This window comes from Lepus europaeus, chromosome 1 (assembly GCF_033115175.1).
Source record: "Lepus europaeus isolate LE1 chromosome 1, mLepTim1.pri, whole genome shotgun sequence".
In the NCBI taxonomy this organism is placed as follows: domain Eukaryota; kingdom Metazoa; phylum Chordata; class Mammalia; order Lagomorpha; family Leporidae; genus Lepus; species Lepus europaeus.
This window is the reverse complement of record NC_084827.1, coordinates 74,927,593-74,951,194: the sequence shown is the minus strand read 5'-3', so window position 1 is coordinate 74,951,194 and position 23,602 is coordinate 74,927,593. Positions and strand designations below refer to the sequence as shown.

Here is a 23,602-nt window from a genome sequence, read left to right as displayed (position 1 = left end):
CTGGCGTGGGTTTCTTAACAAGGAAATGTCTGACTTCCTTTTCTCCTTGCCTTTGTCAGGCTTACTAGAAAGCAGCACCCGGCTGAAACCCCACGAAGCCCAGAACTACCGGAAGAAGGCACTGTGGGTCTCCTGGTTCTCCATTATCGTCACGCTGGCCCTCGCTGTGGCCGCCTTCAGTGAGTGTCCATCAGGAGCCTCGCGGGTCCATGCCTGCGCTGTTGCCCGTCTTACGCTCTAACTCCTGCGGGATGCGCTTTTGCTCTGCGTTGACTGTTATTGATGAGCACATTTTTGGAGATGGTTGGATAGTCGGGGTACTCATAAATTAGTAAAATGGCTTCTGTCCGCTGCAGAGGGAAGGGGTGTTAAGGGGAAGAAAGGCAGAGCCTGGTCTGCTGCCTTGTGGAGGTGCATTCTCACTGGCAGGGGAGTGCAGCGATCTCCTGTCCGATGCCTCCCACCTGAGCTGCTACGTGACACGTGACATGTCCTCGAGATGCTTATTTCGAGCCTAATATTAGCAACATGATGAGTGTAGAATTGCAGTGAGCGCTCTCCTTTCCCCAGATGATATAAGGTTTTCGGTGCATTCACGTGTACATTTTAATGAAAGGAAAATGGGAGGTGCTTCTCTGGAGTTGTCAGTGGCCTTGGAAGCAAAAACAATGATGACAATTAAGGGAATGGGGTGGTTCCTGCCCACAGATGATCCTGTACTCTGTGACATGTGTTTTCTCCTTTACCATTTGCCTCCTGTGGAAATGTGCGTGTGCTATTTATTCTTATTAATCGTGTGATGATTCACAGGCCGGAGCATTGCCAGTGAGAGCCCAACCTTGGCTAGAAACTGTGGCTCTATTTGTTGTTGTTTTTCTTAATGCCAGAGAAAAAAATGTCTTGTGCATTTCGTGATGAAGCCGTTATTACCTCGCAAGAAGATCTTTGAGCAGTAAGCACAATATCAGGTGTTTCAGAGTAGGAGAAAGAAAGGACTATGTCTGCTGGAAGATGGGGCTGTGTGTGTGTGTGTGTGTATTTAAAATTCTATTCTGCAAGGTTAGATCTGCTGCAGGAAGATGCAGTTGGCTCCCAAGAGGGAATATTAGAATTTGACCAAATGCTCCCTGCAAAACTAGGCATACATTACTTGAAGCAATTCATGTTGGGAACGCTGGGCCATAGCTTGGCTCTAGAAAAGCCAAACATTTAGAAGCAGAGGGTAATGCATTTTTTAGAGGGGATAAACATTTACCAGCCAGCCAGAAATCTAATCAAGAGGAATTTTGATTCCTGAAAAGAGCTACTCCGGCTCCCTCCCTTTTGAATGCTGAAACAAGAATAACAAGGCAGATTGATGTCCCTGGAGGATAATTTGGTTGTGGTGGCTGGTGGGGGCCTCTGGATCCGACACTGTGATTTACATATGTAAAGAAAGAGGAGTGGAAGGAAGGCGGGTGGTTTACTAACAGAATAATGGTTACTCAGACATGTCCATGTGCCTAATAAAGCTGTTAGGACTTCATTGTGTGAATGTTTGAGGACCTGACTGGAGAGAAATAATGAGCAAGTCTTCCCTTCGGGAGAATAAGGTTGCATTTGCTGTAACTAAGTCTCCTAATAGGGAAAAATTATGAGAAAATTTTGGTTTTACCTGATCGATTTGGTTGTCTTAAAAATCTTGTTCCACTTCTGTTTAAACAATGTGTAATGTTCAGAATTACAACATTGCTTTGTGGGAAAGGTTTCCTTTTCTTTTTATGATTTCACCCCTTTACTACAGCAAGTATTTAAATTCCCTAACTTCTTGCCTACAAAATGTTGACATTAGCTTGTAATGTGATGCCCGTTATTTTCTATAGTACATTCAGTTTGTTCATAAGTTGTTTTTGACTTGTTTTGGTTAAGTTAAACCTAAAAAGGTAGAAGATGAATTATATTTTCCCTCACTTTAATTGTAGAGTAGCTTTATTGTGTGTGTGTGTGTGTTTCATATTTTAAACTCTTGGACTTGTCTGTTGTGAAAGTTGTTGGTTTTACTCTTTAGATTCTTAAATGTGTTTATAGTACGAAATAGTTAAAATCCTCTTAAAAGTGCTGTTTACAAGTTGACAGTCATTTTTTGCAATCCCTTTCATAGTTTTTAAAGATTGAGATAAATATGTTTGAAAGAGTTACAGAGAGATAGGAAGAGACAAATAGAGAAAGAGAGAGAGAGAGAGAGAGAGAGAGAGAGAGAGAGAGAGAGAGAAAGACCAGGGCTGGGCTAGGTTGGAGCTGGACTAGGCTGAAGCCAGGAACCAAGAACTCCATCGGGGTCTCCTGTGTGGGTGGCAGGAACCTAGCACTTGGGTCATAATTTGTTGCCTCCCAGGCGCATTAGCAGGAAGCTGGGTTGGAAGTGTGGAATAACTGGAACTCAAACCAGGCACTCAGTCTGGAATGTTGGCATCTCAAGTGGTGGTAGCTTAGCCCACTGTCCAGAATACCCACTCCTCACCCCTAACTTTTTTTTTTAAATGTGTCCCCGAGATCCCCAGGCTTATTCTCCAAAGAGGTAGCTGGTAGAGAATGGATGAAATGGAAAACTCTGGCTTAGTGAACCTTGTCCTATCCAGTGAAATGGACAGGTTGAACAGTTAGCACTTTTTAGGAGAACTGCTATAGAATTACTAGATAGAGTGCTGAAGTGTGGCAGAGAAATTGTTATAGTGTGTGCTCATGAGAAAGTGTGCTCGCACGTGTGTGTGTGTGTGTTGTGTTGGCAGGGGGTATTAATCATGGGGAAGACAAACTGACTGCGTTTGTGTATTTATGTGCCTATGGTCTTATCTTCTTACCACTGCAGATGGAAAAAACCAGGGGCAGGAAGAGCATCCATCATCCTTGCATGCATTCAGTCCTTACAACTGTTAAATGAATAAACGGAGACAGAATTTTTTATATTTATTTATTTATTTACTTGAATATATATATATATATATATGTGTGTATATATATATATATATATATATATAGAGAGAGAGAGAGAGAGAGAGACACACACACACAGAGATCTTCCATCCACTGGTTCATTCCCCTAATGGCTGCAATGGCCAGAGCTGGGCTGGTCCAGAAGCCAGAAGCCAGAAACTTCATCCAGGTCTCCCACATGGATGCAGGGGCCCAAGCACTTGAGCCATCCTCTGTTGCTTTCCCAGGAACATTAGCAGGGAGCTGGATCAGAAGTGGAGTGGTGGGTACTGGAACTAGCACCTATGTGGGATGCCAGCACAGTAGATGGTAGCTTTACCTGCTATGCCACAGTGCCAGCCCCCTGAGACAGATTTCTAGAACCTTATTTTTTTTTAAAGATTTATTTATTTACCTGAATGTCAGAGTTAGGCAGAGAGAGAGAGAGAGAGAGAGAGAGAGAGAGAGAAAGTCTTCCATCCGCTCATTCACTCCTCAAATGGCCACAGTGGCCGGAGCTGAGCTGATCGAAGTCAGGACCAGGAGCCTCTTTTGGGTTTCCCATGTGGGTGCAGGGGCCCAAGGACTTGGGCCGTCTTCTGCTGCTTTCCCAGGCCATAGCAGAGAGCTGGATCGGAAATGGAGCAGCTGTGACTCGAACTGGTGCCCACATGGGATGCCGGCATTGCAGGCAGCGGCTTTACCTGCTATGCCACAGGACCGGCCTCTCTGGAACCCTTTTTTAAAAAATAAGATAGATGGACAATATTTCTTAAAAAATGATAAATTTCTCTTAGGGTTTTGTTTAGATACTAGACTTGAGTCTTACTTGTTTTGTAAATAATTCCAGTTGCTGGAGACAGTTGGGTACCCCGTATGGCCACGGACTTGGTAACAGCCGTATCTCAGAGCTGGGTCTACTGAGATGGGCTGGAATTCCTGGCTTCACCTACTCAACTGCTGTTTTTCTGTTTCCCATAGATGCTAGTTTTTGGCTAAGCATCTTCTGAAGAAATGCTGTTGTCTCTTTTGTGTTTGGATATGAGGGGGCTGGATATATACAAGGGGACTTCAAACAGGGTTATAGAAAATGGAATTACAAGATGTTTGTTTTGGTACAAAAATGTTTGAAATCTATGCATGGTTTTTCATAATATGGATTTTCTATGAACTTATTGAAGACTCCCTCATATGCATGGATTTCCATCGTTTTGCACTGAAAGGCAGAGTGGCAGAAAGAGAGAGATCAAGATCCTGCGTTGGCTTATTCATCTCCCAAATGCCCACAACACCTGGGCTAGGCCAGCGCGGGAGCCAGGAACTCCATCCCGGTCTTTCATGTGACTGGTGGGACCCAACTACTTGAGCCACCACTGCTGCCTGTCAGGGTGTGCATCAGCAGGTAGCTGGGATTGGAAGCGGAGGTGGGGCTCCACCCTAGGCACTATTAACTTGGGAAAACATCCTACATGGGATGCGGGAGCCCCAGGTGGCAGCTTCACTTGCTGCACCACAACTCCCACTCCTAACCTGAACTTCTAATTTCCTTTTCAAAGAACTTTTACAAGTACCCTAGGATAAACTTGAGGGGCATCTCTTTTCTCCATTATCTGAAAGTTTCCCATTTTTACATATGATGTACATTGTGAGCACAGATTGTTAACTTTTACCTTGTCAAAGTTTGCAGGTAATCCATATACTGTGTTTTCCCAAGTTAATAGTTTCTGACCCGGCCTAAGGATGAAAGTAGCTTCGGTCGGTATTACTGAGTTATTTCATCTAAATCAGTTACGTGTGTGAGTGTGATTGACAGTCACCTGTGTGATCTACTTTAGAAAATTTGATGGACTTTCAAAGTTTGTGCTTTGAAAGCAATATGAACTAGTTTTGATAATACTTGATAATACAGCGATTTTGGACCTGTTCAAATGCTGATATAAAACCAGATGGTGATCCATCTTGAATATTTCAGAGAGAGCCCTCGTTTGGTTTTAAAATTGATTCTGTTTATAATCGGCAGGCAGCATGGAAAATGACAATCTTGTTATGAGCAAACGTGAAAAAAAAAGTCTTTTAATAATGAGGCGAGGGAGAGAACAGAAGTGCTGTTTCCGAACCCAGAGTTTTGACATTACTGATGTCTTTGTTAGAATGATTTAGGCAAATGCGTGCTGACTGTTTTTGAGGTTTGAGTGTGAGTTAATTTTTAGGCACTCTGTACGTGTTCTGTGGGAAATAAAGATATATTTGTGACATCCTCAGGGGAAAATCCTTTTCAAGGATACACAGCTCCATTAAAAATAAAAAGTACTCCAGTCCAAGATTGTCTCAGAAAACATCACTCAAAACTGCAGTGCATCAGCCGATTGAAGAAGTAGAAACAAATTTCTGGCAGGACTGGTGTCCTTTTTATATGTGAAAATTCAAAACGAAGATGTTTGATTCTAACATCAAGTGTGGACCCTTGCGTGGGAGAGTTACACGTACTTGTCCTTTTTATTTCTGAATTGTGAGGCCGGGAGTAGAGCGGTGAGATGAAATGACGCCAAGTCTTCCATGGGAATTTCTGAGGTGGTCTCCCACTGCTAGACCCCTGGTAAGCAGAAGACATGCACGGGCCGGCCCAAGATTTCTGGGGGCAGCATCTGAAATTGTGTCCGTGGCTGCAAAGGCCTCCCTTTCTTGCACACTGCAAACTCTTCAGGACTGGCGCCCCTGTCCGTTGGACAAGCTCAGCTTTTTGGTGGCTCTCCCATGGTGGATGCCACAGAGGCAGATCCACTGCTCAGAGGGGCCCCCCGGGCCACATGCACTCAGCACCACCTCTTGTCCCTGGCGTGTTTTCCCTCTGCGTCCCCTTCTCTGGGAAGCCTTGTGCCTGTGCCCCTTAGAGCCCCCTGCCCGGAAATACTTCTGTGAACCAGAGCCTGCAGTAGGCAGCTTGCATTCAGCTCGAAGAATGATGCTCTGTGTGGTTTCCTGGCCTTGCATTTGCTTTTGTTGAACAAAGCAGCCCATGCACCTGATAAAGATCCATGCGACCAGAGATGCACCCTCTGTCCCACCCCACGAGCTCTCTCTCTCTCCCAGTGCTGCTCCTGCAGACAAGCTTTGGTACCAGTGCCCTGTGTGCTGGTCCAGACATTTTCCTGGGCCTGTGCAAGCCCCAGCGTGGCACTCACACACGCCTTCCCGTTGCTACTCCTGTTCCATGTGCTATCTTACCCCGCTGCTCTTCGGAACAGCAGCGGTCCCTTCACAAGCAGTGGTCTCCACGGTGCTGGGTGCAGTAGAACCAGTGTGCAGCATCTTCGGGGGTAACTTCCCTGTGCATGTCTGCCTGCTGCCGCTGACCCAGGGGTGGTGCAGTGGGGTGGGGGATGTGGGTAGGAAGTGTGAGAGCCACATCCCGGTGGTGTCGCAGGGGATCACTTGCTGTTTGTAAGTGTCCTCAGTCAATGAAAGACCAGGAGGGAGGAGCCCCACCCTGACAGCTCACCATGCCTCTAGTTCTTCCCTCGTGCCCCGTGGTCACTTCGTCAATGGCTCCATGTCACTGGCAGCGCCTGGCATATGGAGTAGTGTTTTTCAAGTTATGGATTCATTTATTTTTATTTGAACGTCAGAGAAACAGAAAGAGACAAAGAGAACGAGAGGTCTTCCATCTGCTGGTTCACTCCCCTAGTGCCTACAACAGCCAGGGCAGGGCCAGGAGTCAGGAACTCTGTCCAGGTCTCCCACATGGGTGGCAGGGTCCCAAGTACTTGAGCCATCATCTGCTGCCTCCCAGGGTGCGCATTAGCGGGAAGCTAGACTGGAAATGGACCAGCTAGAACTCAAACCAGGCTCTCTGATATGGGGTGCAGGCATCCCACGCAGCATCCTAACCACCGAGCAAAAGGCCTGTCCTTGGAGTAGTATTACAGTCAGGCTCCTTTGCTTCCCAAGAGTTCCCTCGTGATCCTGCCGCCTTCCTTCTGGCTGAACTCATCCTGTCCTGTCCCCCAACTATGCTCTACACTAGCCCAAAAATGCTTCTTGTGTGGGGCTGGCTCTCTTCTGCCTGTGGCACCTGCATCCCATATGGGTGCTGGTTTGAGTCCTCGCTGCTCCACTTCTAATTCAGCTCCCTGCTAATTTGCTTGCGGAAAGCAGCAGAAGAGGGCCCAAATGCTTGGGCCCCTGTACCCACGTGGGAGACCCAGATGAAGTTCTTGGCTCCTGGCTTTGGATTGGCCCAGCTCAGGCCACTGTGGCCATTGGGGGAGTGAACCAGCGGATGGAGGACCTCTTTCTCTGTCTCTCCCTCTCTCTGTAATTCTGCTTCTCAAATAAATAAATAAATCTTTTAAAACAGTGCTGCTTATGGTCCCCAAATGCTGCAGCCTGCCTCTTGCCTGTTCCCAAGCCCCTGCTCACCGCCTGTTCCCAGATCCCTTTGTACATGACTCCTCTCTTCCTTCTGTAGCTAAATTTCACTCCTCCCTCAAAAGCAAGATGAAAGAACACCATTTCCAGGAAACCATCCCTGGCCCTGCGGGTTGACTTACGTGCCCTTTCCTCCCCCACAGCCCCGTAGATACCAGTAGGTCAGAAATTGGATGTCAGATATCAGAATTGCTGCATTACTGCTTGCTGCACTGATATAAGGAGTCTCCTCAAAGTCATGGAGAAGCACAGGTTATAAGAAAAAGTATGCACTGAATTAAAAACATTTTTACATGAAAATGTATATTTCAGTTCCATTTCCCATGAATTTTAGAAGTGCCCTCTGAAAGCCTCCTCAGTGTGGGGGCCCCTACCCTCTGCAGGCAGTGAACTCAGATATTGGCTGGCCTGGAGCCGGTTTTCACATCTCCCTGCTGAGGCCACTGTGGCTCAGCGAGTGGGGGATGCGTGTTAGCAGGTGCACATCCCGGACAAAGGAACTGCAGCATTTTCAGGCGAATAAAAGCAAGGAGGAGCTGCAACTTGGGCATCTTCTAAATAGCTGGGTTGCAGGAGCTCCTTCTCCCTCTCCTCTCCTCCCCTTCTTGCTCTGTTCTCTCTCTGTCCCCTCTCCCTCCACCTCCTCTTGGGCTGCAGGATCCAGGCGTCTGTAGACAGGGCCTTGCCTGGTGTGATTAGAACGCGTCTTCCAGAGTCTGCACACTCACAATGAGCTGCTGTTTCTGGCCGGGAGTGGAGGAGGGGTCTCCGCAGCTGCTTGCCTGCTCTGTTTCTCTTCTTGGTGCTTTGTGCACACAGCATTTAATTAAAATGTGGCCCTGGTGCATTTGCACGAGGGTGTCCTTGCGGCACAGCCGTGGTGGTGATACTGGGGAGGTGGGGGCGAGCCCAGCTGGACTCAGCTCCTCAGGCTGGGCGGGTGTCCGCTTCTGCTTGCTTGGGCTCCCTTGGGAGATTTGTGAGAGGTTTTGCTGCTGCTGCTCGGCCTCTTTGCAGCTGCATTTGTTAGCCAGTTGGATGACAAGGGATTTTCTTAGTCTGTTTGTCACTGGGCTGTGATTTGGTCTGGTGTGGCCCCTTTAGGACAAGTGGTGGCTCCCTGGGGTCCTGTGCTGTGGCCTGAGAAGTGGGACTAGTGGGATTTGGAAGGAACAGATGAAGCCTGAGGGAGGGAGTGAACCCTCCAATAAAGGGGTCTGTCCCTCACTTTCCATCGTTTTTACCACTCGATGGTCCTTGCCTACTTCCACGTGGTGACCTTCTCCCTCCAGTCTGCAGTGTCTGTTGGTGCAGGACTGTCCAGAGGACACCAAGAGCTGGGACAGTTGGACAGGTGTGGTGCAGAGGGTGGAGCTGCTGCTTGTGTTGCTGGCATTCCACATCAGAGTGCTGCTTCCAGTCCCGGCTGCTCTGCTTCCGATCCAGCTCCCTGCTACTGTGCCTGGGAAAGCAGCAAAAGGTGGCCCAAGTGCTTGGTCCCCATCTATGGGAGATCCAGATGGAGTTTCAGGCTTCTGTCTTTGGCCTGGCCCAGACCCAGCCATTGAGGCCATTTGGTGGGTGAACCATTTTGGTGGATGGAAGATCTCTCTGTGTGTGTCACTCTCCCTTTCGAAATAAATAAAATAAATCTTAAAAAAATAAAAAAGACACAGGACAGCCTGTCCCCTGGAAGAGCCCACTCCTGGGTGGGCAGCTGTGTTCTCCAGATGTCTGAGCCAATGACAGGGCACTGGGGGGGGGGGGGGTGGGGGGCAACCTGAACCTGCTGCTCTGTCGCACATGCAGGGCTGCTCAGGAAAGGGTGTCACTGACCTGTTGGGGAAAGACAGCCCACAGCCCAGGAGACCCCGGCCTCACCTCACCAGAGAAACAGTAAGACACAAGTCTGAGCTGTGAGTATAGAAGCTAAGGCTCCCTTGGGCAGGCAGGAGGCTGGGGTCTCCGTAAGAGGCCGTGGGTTATGATGTCCACGTGGGGATGGCACGGAGCTGGATCTGTCTGCTGGGGCTGCCATAGCAAAGTGCCAGCGCCGGTGGTGTAAGCAGCAGAAGCTTGGAGGGATAGAAGGTCAAGGTTATTGCTTCTCGGCCTCTTGGTTAAGATCAAGTGTGAAGGTCAAGGTTACGGTGTCAGCAGGGCTGGTTTCTTCCGAGGCCTCCCTCTGCAGCTTTTCCTCCATATCTGTGTCCTGATGTTCTCTTCTCACAAGGACACTGGTCATGTGGGATTAGGGCCCAGCCCAGTGACCTCATTTTAACTCAGTTACCTTTTTAAAGGCCCTGGTCTCCAAATACAGTCCCATTCTGAGGTCCTGGAGGAATGAATTTTTAATACAGATTTATTTAATTATTTAAAAGGCAGAATTACAGAGGGAGAGAGAGAGAGAGAGAGCATCCATCCACTAGTTCACTCCCCAAATGGCAGTAACACCCAGGACTGGGCCAGGCTAAAGCCAGTAGCCAGGAGCTTCTCCCAGGTCTCCCATGTGAGTGATAGGGCCCAAGCACTTCGGCCATCTTCCGCTGTTTTCCCAGGTGCAGTAGCAGGGAGCTAGATCAGAAGTGGAGCAGCAGGCCAAGAACTGGTGCCCATATGGGATGCTAGTGTCAATGGCGGTGATTCAATCTGCTATACCACAAGGTCAGCCCCTCAAATTATGAATTTTTTGAAAAAATTTTATTTATTTATTTTATCTATTTGAAAGGCAGAGAGACAGAAGAAGAGAAGGAGAGATCTCCCATTCCCTGGTTCACTCCTCAAATGCTAACAACAGCTAGGGCTAGGCCAGGCCAAGGCCAGGAGCTGTAAACTGCATCTTGTTCTGCTTGGGTGACTGGAACTTACGTACTTGGACCATCACCTGCCACTTCCCGGAGTGTGCATTGGCAGGAAACTGGGTGGAATCAGAGCCAGGTCTCAAACCCAGGCAATCTGACTTGGAATTTGAGAGTCCTGAGAATTGTCTTAACTACTGAGTCAAAAATCTGCCCCCAACATATGAATTTTGAGGAGAAATAGTTTGACCTGTAGCAATAGTGTAGAGAGCTGAGATTCCAGAAAACAGGAAATGCCTTCAAAGCACCTTCAATGAATGGGTAGACCAGGATAAACACACTCACCCTCAGCCCAGGGAGACAGTGCTGGGCGCACCTGCCTTGGTATAGCTCCATATGGGATGAGCATGGGGGCACCTTTCCATTAGAATTTATAATCATGGCCTTATATAAGTCTTTTTTAAGGGAAAGTGTTTATTGAGGGAGGAAGTCTGATACGCCCGAGGGGAGGGGTGAGGAAGAAAGCTTGGGGGGGGGGGAGATTGGAAGAGATCAACAGAGAGAAAGGGTGAAGAAGAGAGAGAGAGAGAGAGAGCGCACGTGTGCGGGAAGCAGGTCCTGTTAGAGCTTTGCCAGGGGCAGGGAAGTAGGAGCAGAGAATCCCATTAGGGTGGGGGGTGGAGCTGACTGCCCCGGCCTGCGGGGTAATCAACTAGGACACGAGGAGGGCAGACCTGAATGGAGAGACAAATCAGACACGAGAAGGGAGACCAAGACAGTATTCTGATCAAGGTCTCACTTTATTGGAGAAGGAGGCAGCTTATATAATATAAGGCAAGGATTGTAACAGTCGAGGGCAAGCAGGTGTCATCTCACAACATAGTTCAAAGGAATAATTTCACAGGAATCAGTATCAGTTTGAGAAAGGGCGTTACAGCGAGGTCTTACAGCTAGCAGATATGCTTATCAAGGTACAAGAAAGAGAGCACTGAAGCCAGATGGCCAGGCGCTAACTACATAAGTGAACTGTACACATGGAATTTTCTAGTGAATCCTCCTTACAGGAATACAGTTGAAGGTTATTCTAAACAAAGGCCTATACAGGGAACCCAGCACAGTGGCTCCCAACATCTCCCCCTTCTTTGTATATAGCAAGATGAGGTTACATGTCATCAGTGCTATACTGCTACGTTTTTGTAAGCGGTGCTGTTTTTTATTTTATAATGAAGCAAACGATGGTGCCTGTCTTAGGTTGTGGGTTCCACCTGCACATTCTTACCCGTCATCAGAATCCATCGTCATCGATGAATTCCTGTCTTAGGTTGATATGTGCGGCAACCCATCTTACCCGTCATTGACTACCCACTGTCTTATCTTCTGGGGGATTTCCAAGGCCTAGTTAGAAAATACACGAAACACCTGCCGACAAGATAGGCGGTAAGGAGGCTTATGAGGAAGATTACAATCCCCACAAACAGTTCTTTAAGCCAGGAGAAATTTGGCAGCCAAGATGCAAGCCAATTGAATAAACTTTTTCGGACCCTTTGTCTTGAGTAAAATGAGAAGCAAGTTTTGTGAGTTTTTGGATATCACTAGTAATACTATGAGAGTTATCAGTAAGATTAAAACAACACATATTTTTAATTTGATTGCATTTTTTGTGATGTAATAAGAGAAGATAATCGATGGCTGCACGATTATCTAGAATACCTTGCTGTAGTACTTGTTGTTTTTCATTTATTAAGATAGGGCAGTTGAAGAATGATTAATTTTTTTAAGCCAGTCAAATTTAGCAGTGGGGGGTTGTATACCAACTTTAGTGACACTAATGTTAATAAGTTCTGACAACCCACTACCATCGGACCAGCCTGACATTAGGCGAGAGATGAAACATATAGCCCAATATCAATTATTTTTGATTACAGAAGAGGTTTGGTACAAAGTTTTAAATGATGAATGTCAGTCCATACAGACTGTAGCGAGGTTAGCACAAATTGCAGAACACATGGAAAACATCCCATACAAAGTAGGAAAAGCAGTAGCGGTCCAGCCAGCATTAATAACCAATGAATCCATTGAACTCCTCCAAATGTTAGGGGGTTAGTAATAAACATATGTTGCATTTTACTTTTAAGTATATCAGTAACAGACTCTATGTGGCATATTGTTAGTAATGTTAAAACAACATCCCCCTGGTACAGATTTACAACTTATATGATCTTTTAACAGCAAATAGTCGATAGCTGCTCGGTTTAAGAGTACCCCTGGAAGAACTTGATCCAGTTCTTCAGCTATATTGGATAGCGCAGTAGCAGTAAGATTGATGGTTTTGGTCACCAAACATGCAAGCCTTCATAGTCCACGATCATTATCCAGGAACTCCCACTAGCTATATAGCCATGGTAAAGGCAGGTCTCCAATTAAGATGACATCATCATCACAGTTCTCAGCTAATGAGTGTCGCTGTTGTGTCTTTGGAAATACAGATGTTAGCATCGGGGCCACATGGCCCAATGAGAAGTTGTGAAAATCATCAGGGGCTAAGGATGTAAAAGCAAATTGGTTGCATAAAAATACCCATCCCTTAGGAGCCGTGTCCCATACCAGTACCGGATCAGGTCCATTTGAGTGATTGGTGATAGGATCCCTGCATTCACCATTGCTCTTTTCGCAGCTGTTTGTGGATGCCATTGTTGATCAGCTGCAAAACGACCATCTGTATCCAATGTGAAAAAATTTAAAGTGAATAAAGCATGTGAGAGCCATTTGTTAGAAGGCAGAAGCCCCAAACTCCCCTTTTTTCATTTTATTAAAATATTGCTTTAAAGTATTATGTGTACATTTAACAATGCCTTGACCCTGAGGATTAGAAGAATGTCAGTAACATGAGATATAAAAAAAAGTTACACAAAAGTTTTAAAAGAGGCGGAAATATAAGTAGGTCCATTATCCATTTTAATTTGTTTTGGAGTTTCTAGGGAAGCAAAAGCTTGTAAGCAATGGGCAATAATATGTCTTGTAGCTTCACCTGTATGTAAGGGAGCAAAAATAAATTTAGAACAAGTATCAATAGACACATGTATATATTTTTGTTTACTGAATTGTATGAAGTGGGTAATATCCATTTGCCATAGTTGATTGGGGAATAAACCGTGAGGATTAATTTCAAAGTGAGGTACTGGTAACTGGATGGAGTAAGTACAATAGGATTTTACAATTTGTTGAGATTGTTTTTAAGTAATATTATGTTTTAAACGTAACATATGAGCATTTAAATGATGTAAAACATGATCTTTTGTTGCTGTATCAATAGAATATATGCAGAGAGCAGAATCTGCCAAACGATTGCCCTCTACCAAAGGTCCAGGGAGATTGGAATGTGCTTGAATATGACCTATAGAGAAAGGGCAGGTATGCTGTCGAATGACAGTGCAAATGCAAGAAAACAAAGGAGAAGAAGCTGAGGATTCAGGAAGAAATGAACAAGTTTCCAATTGAGGCACCGATAGGAACACATATTTGCTATCGCTGTATATGTTAACCGCTACATCCAAAGTAGACTGCAATGTAAGTGTAACGGCGGCTAATTCAACTAGCTGTAGAGATGAAAAGGGGTGTTAATAACTGCACGGGGACCATCACAAATTCCAGAAGCTTGACCAGTGTTGGAACCCTCTACAAATACCAAGCCAGCGTTCTCTAAGGGTTGAAAGCTTGTATTTCGTGGAAATACACAGGGATGATGTCATAAAAATTGTATCACTTTATCTGCTGGATAGTTATTATGAACTTGTCCTGAAAAAGAAGCTAATGCAAGAGGCCAGTCTTCACTGAAAGACAGGAGCCATATTAGCTGTTTGTTAGTATATGGTTGACATACTCATGTCAGCTTTATTTTTTACATTTTAGTCTTTCTTTAGCTATAATCTTAGCTATTGCATTATAATGTGGTACAACATTCTTTTTAGGGGTATCCTGTAAATACATCCAAAGTAAAGGGGCCTCTTGCCACAACAGAGCGGTGGGTAAATAATCTGTAATCAAAATAATAAGAATTAAAGGTTGATTATAATCAATGTAAGAAACAAAGCTCTGAGATAAGGCTTGTTGTACCTTTTCCCAGGGTAGGCATGCTGCGGGAGTAAGCACCGTTGGGAGGTAGGGGAACTATTTCCCTTTAGGATATCGAATAAAGGTTTAGGTCTCCTGTTGTGAGGTGGAGATGTAGACAAAGCCAATTAATATCCCCTAGAAGTTTTTTGAAAATCATTTAAAGTCTGTAAAGAATCCACTTGTAAGGTGACTTTCTGTGAAAGTATTTTTCATGGGTACAATTGGAAGCCTAGATATTGATAAGGATATTGAAGTTGTATTTTCTCAGGGGCTATGATAAGACCAAAACCAGATAACTGCTCTTTTATTACCATCAGACATTGCATCACCAAAAATTTCTCGGGTCCAGCTATTAAAATATCATCCATATATTGTATAATATATAAATTGCTATATATTTTGCGAATTTTTTTAAATTTTATTTAATGAATATAAATTTCCAGTGTACAGCTTATAGATTACAATGGCTTCCCTCTCCCATAACTTCCCTCCCACCCGCAACCCTCCCCTCTCCCGCTCCCTCTCCCCTTCCATTTGCATCAAGATTCCTTTTCAATTCTCTTTATATACAGAATATCAATTTAGTATAAAGATTTCAACAGTTTGCACCCACATAGAAACACAAAGTGAAAAATACTGTTGGAGTACTAGTTATAGCATTGAATCAAAATGTACAGCACATTAAGGACAGAGATCCCACATGAGGAGCAAGTGCATAGTGGCTCCTGTTGTTGACCCAACAAATTGACACTCTAGTTTATGGCGCCAGTAACCACCCTAGGCTGTCGTCATGAGTTGCCAAGGCTATGGAAGCCTTCCAAGTTTGCCGACTCTGATCATATTTAGACAAGGTCATAAAAGACAGGGTAAGGATAGTAACCAATGATCCTAAGAGTGGCATTTACCAGGTTTGAACAATTATACAGCATTAAGTGGGGAAGAGGACCATCAGTACACACAGGTTGGGAGTAGAGCCATTGGTGGTAGAGTAGAGGTTATGATTATGAAGGAGTGAGGCCCAAGTACGCTAGACAGGGTCTAGAACAAAGGACAGAGTCATTATTAGAGGAGCTAAGAAAGGTGCTGTCTAAGCTACAATTAAGTTTTCTGACTGAGAGGCAAATAGAACCTCACAGAAGGAGCTTGATAATAATCTGTTGGGCTTTAGGCCTTGTAAGTTAAGAGGCCCAGACCTATCTATCTCTTCACATGGGGTATATCCTAAGGGAGGTGTGAACCTCCTAGGGGAAGGCACTCTGTTGACTTTCATTACTTGGCTGGCCTGGGAGGAGAGCTGGCCAGGTAAAGGCAGGGGGCATCTCTAACAAGAAATTTACAGATCTGCCTGCAATGTTGCTGACCCTACTTGACCATCCCCTCAGCTGCAGTGGTCACTTTGGAAGTTGGGCTGAGTGAAGGGCTTTTCAGCTTAGAGCCAATAAGATCTGTGGCTCTGACCTGGGCATCCTTCGACTCCAGGGCAGGTCCATTTCCAGTGATCCAACTCTTGGCAGAGCTGCCAGGGCTCTTCACAAGCTGACTTCTGCTGAAGCCCAGGCTTACCACATTGAAAGCCACTGCAGTGGACTGGCCTGTTGGGTCTCCTTGAGGGCGGATCACTGTACAGATCAGCCATTAATAGGCCTGCCACCCATTGCTTCTGATGCCTAGCTTTCTTTTCCTCCTGGTTTGTGTTAAAGCAGACCAGAGGATGCAAGTCAAGGGAGTGCCCAAGTCCCATCTCTAATCTTCAGTGGCCTGAACTACAAGTCTATAGTCACAGGCATGTTCTGTAGTAGTTTTTCTAAGGTAGACAATGCCCATGAGGAAAATTATATTCTCACTTTAAAACTTTCTTTCTCTTTGGTCTGAAAGGGAGGTTTTTTTCTACTTACTGTATACTTTGCTGATGGCGAAGTGAATCTAGCTATGAGATTAAAATTTAAACTCTTATTTTGGCTATGCTATTACAGAAAAATGTTAGCCATCTCTTTTATAAGGTCTAAAGATTAAATTGTGCATCCTACAGATTCCTTCATAATAGAATTAGTTTCCTACCTTGAAGAGAATAGAGAAATGAAAGAACAAGTTGGGCTTAGAATAGAGAAATGAGGGAGCAAGTCCTAGATCGCTTGCTGACAATAGCAATATCACATGAATACTTAGTAAACAGTTTCAACCATTAGATAACAACTTAAGAAAACATTTACCAGAAGTTCCAATGCCTTCTATAAATTTTAAGAATCATGTATTTGAAAACACCTCTTAAATATCTAACATGGTGTAGTTTGTTTAACCAGTAAACTTAAGCACAATCATCTAAAATGTTTTTAGTTTCTTTCTACCAAAAAGTTTGAAACATATGATACACAGATTCAGGTCCCACAAATTAAAATGTATCTTTGATTGATTTTAGCAGCTTAAATTTATGGACAATCTTATCTATAAGCCATTTAAAATGAAACTCTTAATAAAATTTCCCCATGTGGACATACAATATGTACACCCATATAACATAGCATAATAGACCAATATAGCAATTTTAATAATAGCTTTTAAAATCTTTAACTCTTTTTGTAGATTGCCAATTGATTTGAATTGCTTTTTGTTTTTAGTAACCTCAGTTAACCATACTTTCTCTCAGTTGGTACTGTTAATACATTATTGGCTTCATCTGTTTACAGAGCCATCCCAAAGTACTGAATACAGTAGAAGTGGCTGGAAAAAGTCCATAGGAACCTATAGGAGGACAGCTAAACACAGAACCAACAACGCTTTAGTTTTATGAGCAGCACATCATATATAACTGTGGATGACAAAAGACTTTAAGTTGCCATGTTTAAAATTATAAACTCATCAACAAACAAGAGGCACTTGCTTACTTCACAGTATTTTTGAAAGCACCTGTAGGATTTTACAAGTATTTAACCCTTTAGGCCTCTGGGGCTTTCTCATTAAGATAACTATCATGTCTAGTAACACAAGATCATTAGACTTTTTAATTCTCAAACATTTGTATTAATAGCATTTTCCATTATAGAAACTTAAAGTCTGGTACCACATCACATCTTGACAGTACTTCTAATATAATCCAAATAGCCCGATTAGTTGGTGTCTCTATAAGATGAGAGACATAGGTCCTTCGATTTTTTCAGTTGGGCCCAAACTGGAAAAACCAAAGTCCAATATTTGCTGGAAATTTTAGAGACCAGATTGTTTGAAACTTTGATTTTTTGAATGCCTGTCAAGAATGCCAAGAAGGCTCAAAATCCAAAATATCTGGTTGAAATAAGATTCCTTAAAATCATGACATAACATAGACCAAATTTGATCATTGTTACAAGGTGATTATTCAAATCTTTGAAAATAAGCACATATTTAAATAACCCATAGCTCTTAATAAAAATTCAGCTGTTTTTGAACAATTAGAATTTAACAGACATCAAGAGAACATAATAGATTATTTTAACACATTGCTTTAACAGAGTATCAGAGTTTAATTCTATGTCAAAGAGAAATTGAGCTTCCTGTGATCTTTTGCTGTGAGGTTTCCTTCCTTTACCTTCCTTCATATTGGTGACCATGTTTCTGTGTTTCTGTGTGTAACACATCTTTAAGCATCTTTTGCAGGGCAGGATGAGTGGCAACAAATTCTTTCAATTTCTGTTTGCTATGAAAAGTCTTAATTTCACCTTCATTCACAAATGAGAGCTTTGCAGGATATAATATTCTGGGCTGGCAGTTTTTCTCTCTTAGTACCTGGGCTATGTCTCGCCATTCCCTTCTAGCTTGTAGGGTTTCTGATGAGAAGTCTGCTGTGAGTCTAATTGGAGATCCTCTGAGAGTAATCTGACATTTCTCTCTTGCACATTGTAGGATCTTTTCTTTATGTTTCACTGTGGTGAGTTTGATTATAACATGTCGTGGTGAGGATCTCTTTTGGTCATGTTTATTAGGGGTTCTATAAGCTTCCTGTACTAAGATGCCTCTGTCCTTCTCCAAACCTGGGAAATTTTCTGCTAGTATCTCACTGAAAATGCCTTCTAATCCTTTCTCCCTCTCCATGCCTTCAGGAACTCCTAGAACCCGAATGTTGGGTTTTTTAATAGTATCCTGTAGATTCCCGACAATATTTTTTAGATTTCTAATTTCTTCTTCTTTTCTTTGGTTTGCCTGTTTCCTTTCCTGTTCTCTGTCTTCTAAGTCTGATATTCTCTCTTCTGCTTCGCCCATTCTGTTTTTAAGGCTCTCTAATGTGTTTGTCATTTGATCTATTGAATTCTTCATTTCATTATGATTTCTCGTCACTATCACCGTTTCTTGTTCTACTAGTTGTTTCATTTCATTTTGATTCCTCCTTAATATTTCATTTTCAGGAGAGAGATTTTCTATCTTGTCCATTAATGATTTCTGTAGTTCAAGAATTTGTTTTTGAGAACTTCTTAATGTTCTTATCAATTTTTTGAGATCCGCTTCTTGCATTTCTTCGATCTCATCATCTTCATAATCTTGAATTGGGGTGTCTTTTTCACTTGGGGGCATCATAGTGTCTTCCTTGTTCTTGTTACCTCGGTTTTTGCGTTTGTTGTTTGGCATGTTGGAGATATTTGGTTTCTTCACTGTGGTGTTTTTTCTTGTTACACTATGGCTCTATATCAAGTGGACTGTCTGCTTTTGGTGGAGCCCCAGAGGCCTGAGATGAGTGTGGCCTGAGAGCTGTGTTTGGTTCCTCAGGGTTGAGGGTGTGTCAAAGATGACACTCCCAGGTTAGGTGTGGTAAATCTCTTTCTTTCTTTCTTTGATTCAAAAGGGAAGTAATTCCGCACAGCTGAACGTAATTGGAGGTAGTTAGCAGGCAAATGATATACCCACAGGAGCCAGAGATCAGAAGCTCTTTCCCAAGGACCACACAGGGAATCTGTGCTGCCCTCAGTGTGGGCTCCAATTCTCCTGCAGTCTCCCACTGGGTTGCCAAGTTAGATGCTAATCTCCTGTTATTTCACCCCTCCCCCCGGAGTCAGGTTTTTCTGCTAGGCTCAGGGCTGGTGCAGACCTGAGGTCGCCCTGCTTATGATGTATGTCCAAAATGGCGCCTGCTTTTTGTCTTGCTCGGCTTTGAGGGGTGAGTGGAGGGAGAGAAACTCGTGTCCGTATCGGTCACTTTTTTTTTTTTTTCCCTCTCTCTCTTCTAGTTAGCCTGGTGAACTTTTCCCCACGGAGTCTCAAGCCTCGTTCCCTCTAGTCTCCTCTTTCTGCTTGCCCGCTGGTGTCTCGGGCTATTGAGGTTCGGCTCACCTTGCGTTCCAGCACTGGTGCGTTGAGTCCGCCGCTGGTGTCCCGAACTTGGGCTCCCACGCTCTCCAGGCAGGTCCACTGTGAATCACTAGTTCCGGAAGAGTTTCCTCTGCTGTTTCATCCCCTACTCTTCCCTGACCCTGCGGTATCTCCATTTTTATTAACCTGTCTCGATCCCCGGACTAATAGTGTGCTCCCTTCCTATTCCGCCATCTTGAAGTCTATATTTTGCGAATTTTTTGAAGAGCAGCATCAACAAATTGTTGGCACAAAGTAGGGCTATTAGCCATTTCTTGAGGTAAGACCCTCCACTGGTATCTTTGCATAGGTTCTTTAAAATTTACTGATGGAACACTGAAAGCAAATCGGGGACAATCTTCTGGATGTAAAGGTATAGTATAAAAACAATCTTTTAAATCTATTATTGCAATATAAGAGTCCTTTGGAATTGAGTAGGCAATGGTAAACCTGGTTGTAAAGCCCCCATAATTTCCACAGTAGCATTAACAGCCCTAAGGTCCTGAAGTAACCATCATCTTTTAGATTTCTTTTTGATGATAAAAATAGGACTATTTATTCCAAGGAGAATTAGGGGAAACTATATGTCCTGCTGTTAATTGTTTTTCCACCAATATCTGTGCAGCATTTATCTTTTTTTGTTGTAAAGGCCACTGATCCACACACATGGGATTATTTGATTTTTATTTTATTTTTTTCGCATGGGGCACTGGTTGATCAGTAGTCATCAAGGGAAACCTAAGCCCTTCAGTCATGATTGACAGAGTAACTGAAGATGTTATGCCATGTTGTTGTTTGCCTAAACCCTTACCTGGCAAATGACCTTGTTGAAGCATATTAGCGGTAACAACTTCATTTGGACTACACATTAAAGCCCCCATTTTGTGTTAAAACATCCTGCCCCCATAGGTTAAAGGGCAGTCCTCCTAGAATATATGATTAAAATGTGTTTGTTTCTCTCTGTCTCTCTCTCTCACTATCCACTCTGCCTGTCCAAAACAAAAATGTGTTTGTATTGTTTGTTTTATCTTTTTATTGTAACAACTCTGAACTTGGTTCTAGTCCCTAACTCTGACCAATACCTCATAATTGAGTTATGGTAATTTTTTTTTCAATTTGTAGGCCAGTTTGTTGCTGAAATAACAGAGACATCAGCTCCAGTATCTAAAAGACTCTTGAATAACTTTTCATTTAATTTTAAGGAAAATTTGGGTCAGTTCTTAGTTATGGGTTGTATCCAATAAGCATCAGAAGATCCAAAACCTTTATTTCCTCTTTTATTTGAGAAGGACTTACCAATTGAAGATAAGTGGAGCAGAATTAATTGAGCAATATGCTGTCCTGGAGTTAAGGTTACAATTACATTATTGGCTTGAGCCATAATTTTTAATTTCATCAGTAAAGTCAGCATCTATAACTCCAGGAAAAACCTGTAACCCTTTCATAGTTGTACTACATCTGCCCAGTAGGAGGCAAAAAAACCCAGTTGGCAAAGGACCAAAAATCCCAGCAGGGAGGGCTTATGGGCCCATCTCAGGAGTCAATACTGTATAGGAGGTGGCACTGAGGTCCAGTCCTGCACTACCTTCTGTGGCTCTGTGGAGGGAATTGATGGATTTAGGGTGTTCTGCTGAGGAACAAATGTCATGGCCCCAAAAATGTGTTGGTTTTGTTGGGATGGGGCCGGGGGCCAGCCCTGTTTTTAGTTTTTTGAACTTTATTTTTTTAATGAATTACCTTTTTTTATCAGTTTTGGAGTAACCTTTATTGGCCCAATGCCTTTCCCTTTCGCACCGTGGGCAAATCCCAGGAGGAGTCTTATTTTTATCTTTAACTTTTGGACATTTTTTTGCACATATTCCTGTTGTTCACATTTATAGCACCCTCATTTATCAGGCATAGCCCTCCTTGTTGATTTTTGTAATGACATACCAAGTAGAGTGGCAGGTCCTGAATGTCCTGTTTTTAAATTAATCCATTTTGCTAATCTCTCAAAGGGACTGTCACAGAACACCTCAGCCACAATAGCCAATCGATCTATGTTCACATTGTACTTATGTTTTGTAGAATTTACAGTACTGTGGTCATCACTAGGCAGTCTTCACACAGCACCGGAAAAGGAGCCATACTGAGAATTAAACATCATTAGTAATCATCATGGGCATGTTTAACATTCAGCTTGACTGCGTGTTCCCCTGGGATGGAACAGCAGCAGCAGAGGCTTGTTCTGGCTCCCTCTTAAAGCCCCCAAGGACAAGGGTGGCTCATTGCTAAGATTTTAGGCAAGCAGTGCGTCCGGTCCCGGATCTTGGCCAGAGAGCCAAGACACGAAGCATGCCCACCTGTTTATCAGAAACATTCCTTTATCCTTCTGCACAGGAACTGGCCAGGCTCCCAAGGAGCAGAAGGTCATCCGGCAGCAAAGTTACTTGTCTACCAGAGCCGAACCTAGATACAAGCCTCTCCATCCCAAAAATCTGTCCTTACATTTGGCCCTAGGGTTGCATCGAGGTATAGACGTACTTAACACATCATCATAAGAATATAAATTTCTCATACAAGTATACATCCAACAAACACAATAATATTTAAGGCGTTTTAAGGATAAATTGAAACATATCTGAGGGGGAATTAGCTTCTTGGGCACCCATGTCAGGGACATAAAAAAACCAGTACCATTCCAATACAACAACTCAAGCTGCTGCAGACAGCCTGAGAACTGGCTAGACAATCCCATGGCATGGAGATCTGAGGCATTGTTACTTGTTAAACAGACATGTTGAGGTGCACAGTCCAATTAACAAATGCGCTAACATTTTGCATTACTCTAAAATTAGTGATTTGGGTTTCATTAAATATTTGCAACATCTCTTTTTGATAAGACAACAAATTTTTCAGCGGATGGAACACGGTGGGTATAACCATTTAGCCATAATGATAGTAGCCTCTTATTATCTGTAATTGTTACATTCTTGCAGGTTTGTGGAATCTTAACTATTTGTGGCATATTTTGATTTACATTTTTTTTTTTGTAAAGCAAACCACGCATAATCTGTCCAAGCATTCCTATCAATAATAAGGGTAGAGTTAGTACATAATACAAAAACAGAATGGGTAGTCCGGACACTTTGTCACCACAATTCCTCATTTTACATAGTAATATTAATTTCACAACAGGTAACATTTACTTCAAGTGAAATATTTAAATGCAGGGTGAGGGCTGTCCAGTGTACACTGATCTATATTTTTTTACTCCCAGTGTTTCTTATCCACAACACCCTCTTCAGCAAACCAAGGACTAATTTTTTCAACAGCACTGATAAATTGCTCTACGGTTTGTTTCTTTAACCCTGTTCTCTATATCTGCAATAAAGTTTTTACAGCCTTTGTCACGGCTAGCTTTGTTTCTTTAAGTGCACATTTAAATCTTTTCCGAGCAAATCCCAATGTTGCTCATCCAGGACTCCTTCTTTGAACCAAGGACTGACTATTCCTATAACATTAATGAACTGTTTTATGGCTCGCCTTTTTTAACCCTTGCTTCTCGTGCCTTGAGTGAGGCTTCTAGCCCTTTTACAAACATTTCTTGCTTAGTGAGTGTTTGTCCCATAGTTTTGTCGCTCCACTTACCCTCGTAGCCTGTATCGCGGACGGGTCAGGACGCGGTGGCCACTATGCAGGTCTTCACTCGCCTTCTCCGGGCCTGTATCACAGATGAATTGTCTGCGGTGGCTCTTATGAGAAGAGGCGGCGACCTAAATGAAACAGCCGGCTTTTCCAGCGACGTTCAGCTCAATTCCCGTTCCTCATGCGCCACGTTGGGCGCCACTTGCCCTGGCCCGTGGGGTAATCAACTAGGACACGAGGAGGGCAGACCTGAATGGAGAGACAAACCAGACACGAGAAGGGAGACCAAGACAGTATTCTGATCAAGGTCTCACTTTATTGGAGAAGGAGGCAGCTTATATAATACAGGGCAAGGATTGTAACAGTCGAGG

At 43.6% G+C, this 23,602-nt stretch overlaps 1 protein-coding gene across 7 annotated transcripts in view; it reads left to right on the top strand.

The window, feature by feature from the left end:
- TMEM163 (transmembrane protein 163) overlaps window positions 1-23,602 on the top strand; it is a 464,757-nt gene that overhangs the window by 204,481 nt on the left and 236,674 nt on the right. For 6 of the 7 annotated variants that reach the window (XR_009865484.1, XM_062185937.1, XM_062185921.1 and 3 more), the window contains one exon: window positions 60-179. The gene's annotated coding sequence lies outside the window, so the exon portion shown is untranslated. Of the gene's footprint in view, window positions 1-59; window positions 180-23,602 lie in introns of those variants that run through there. The other variant, XM_062185895.1, reaches the window with a different exon arrangement.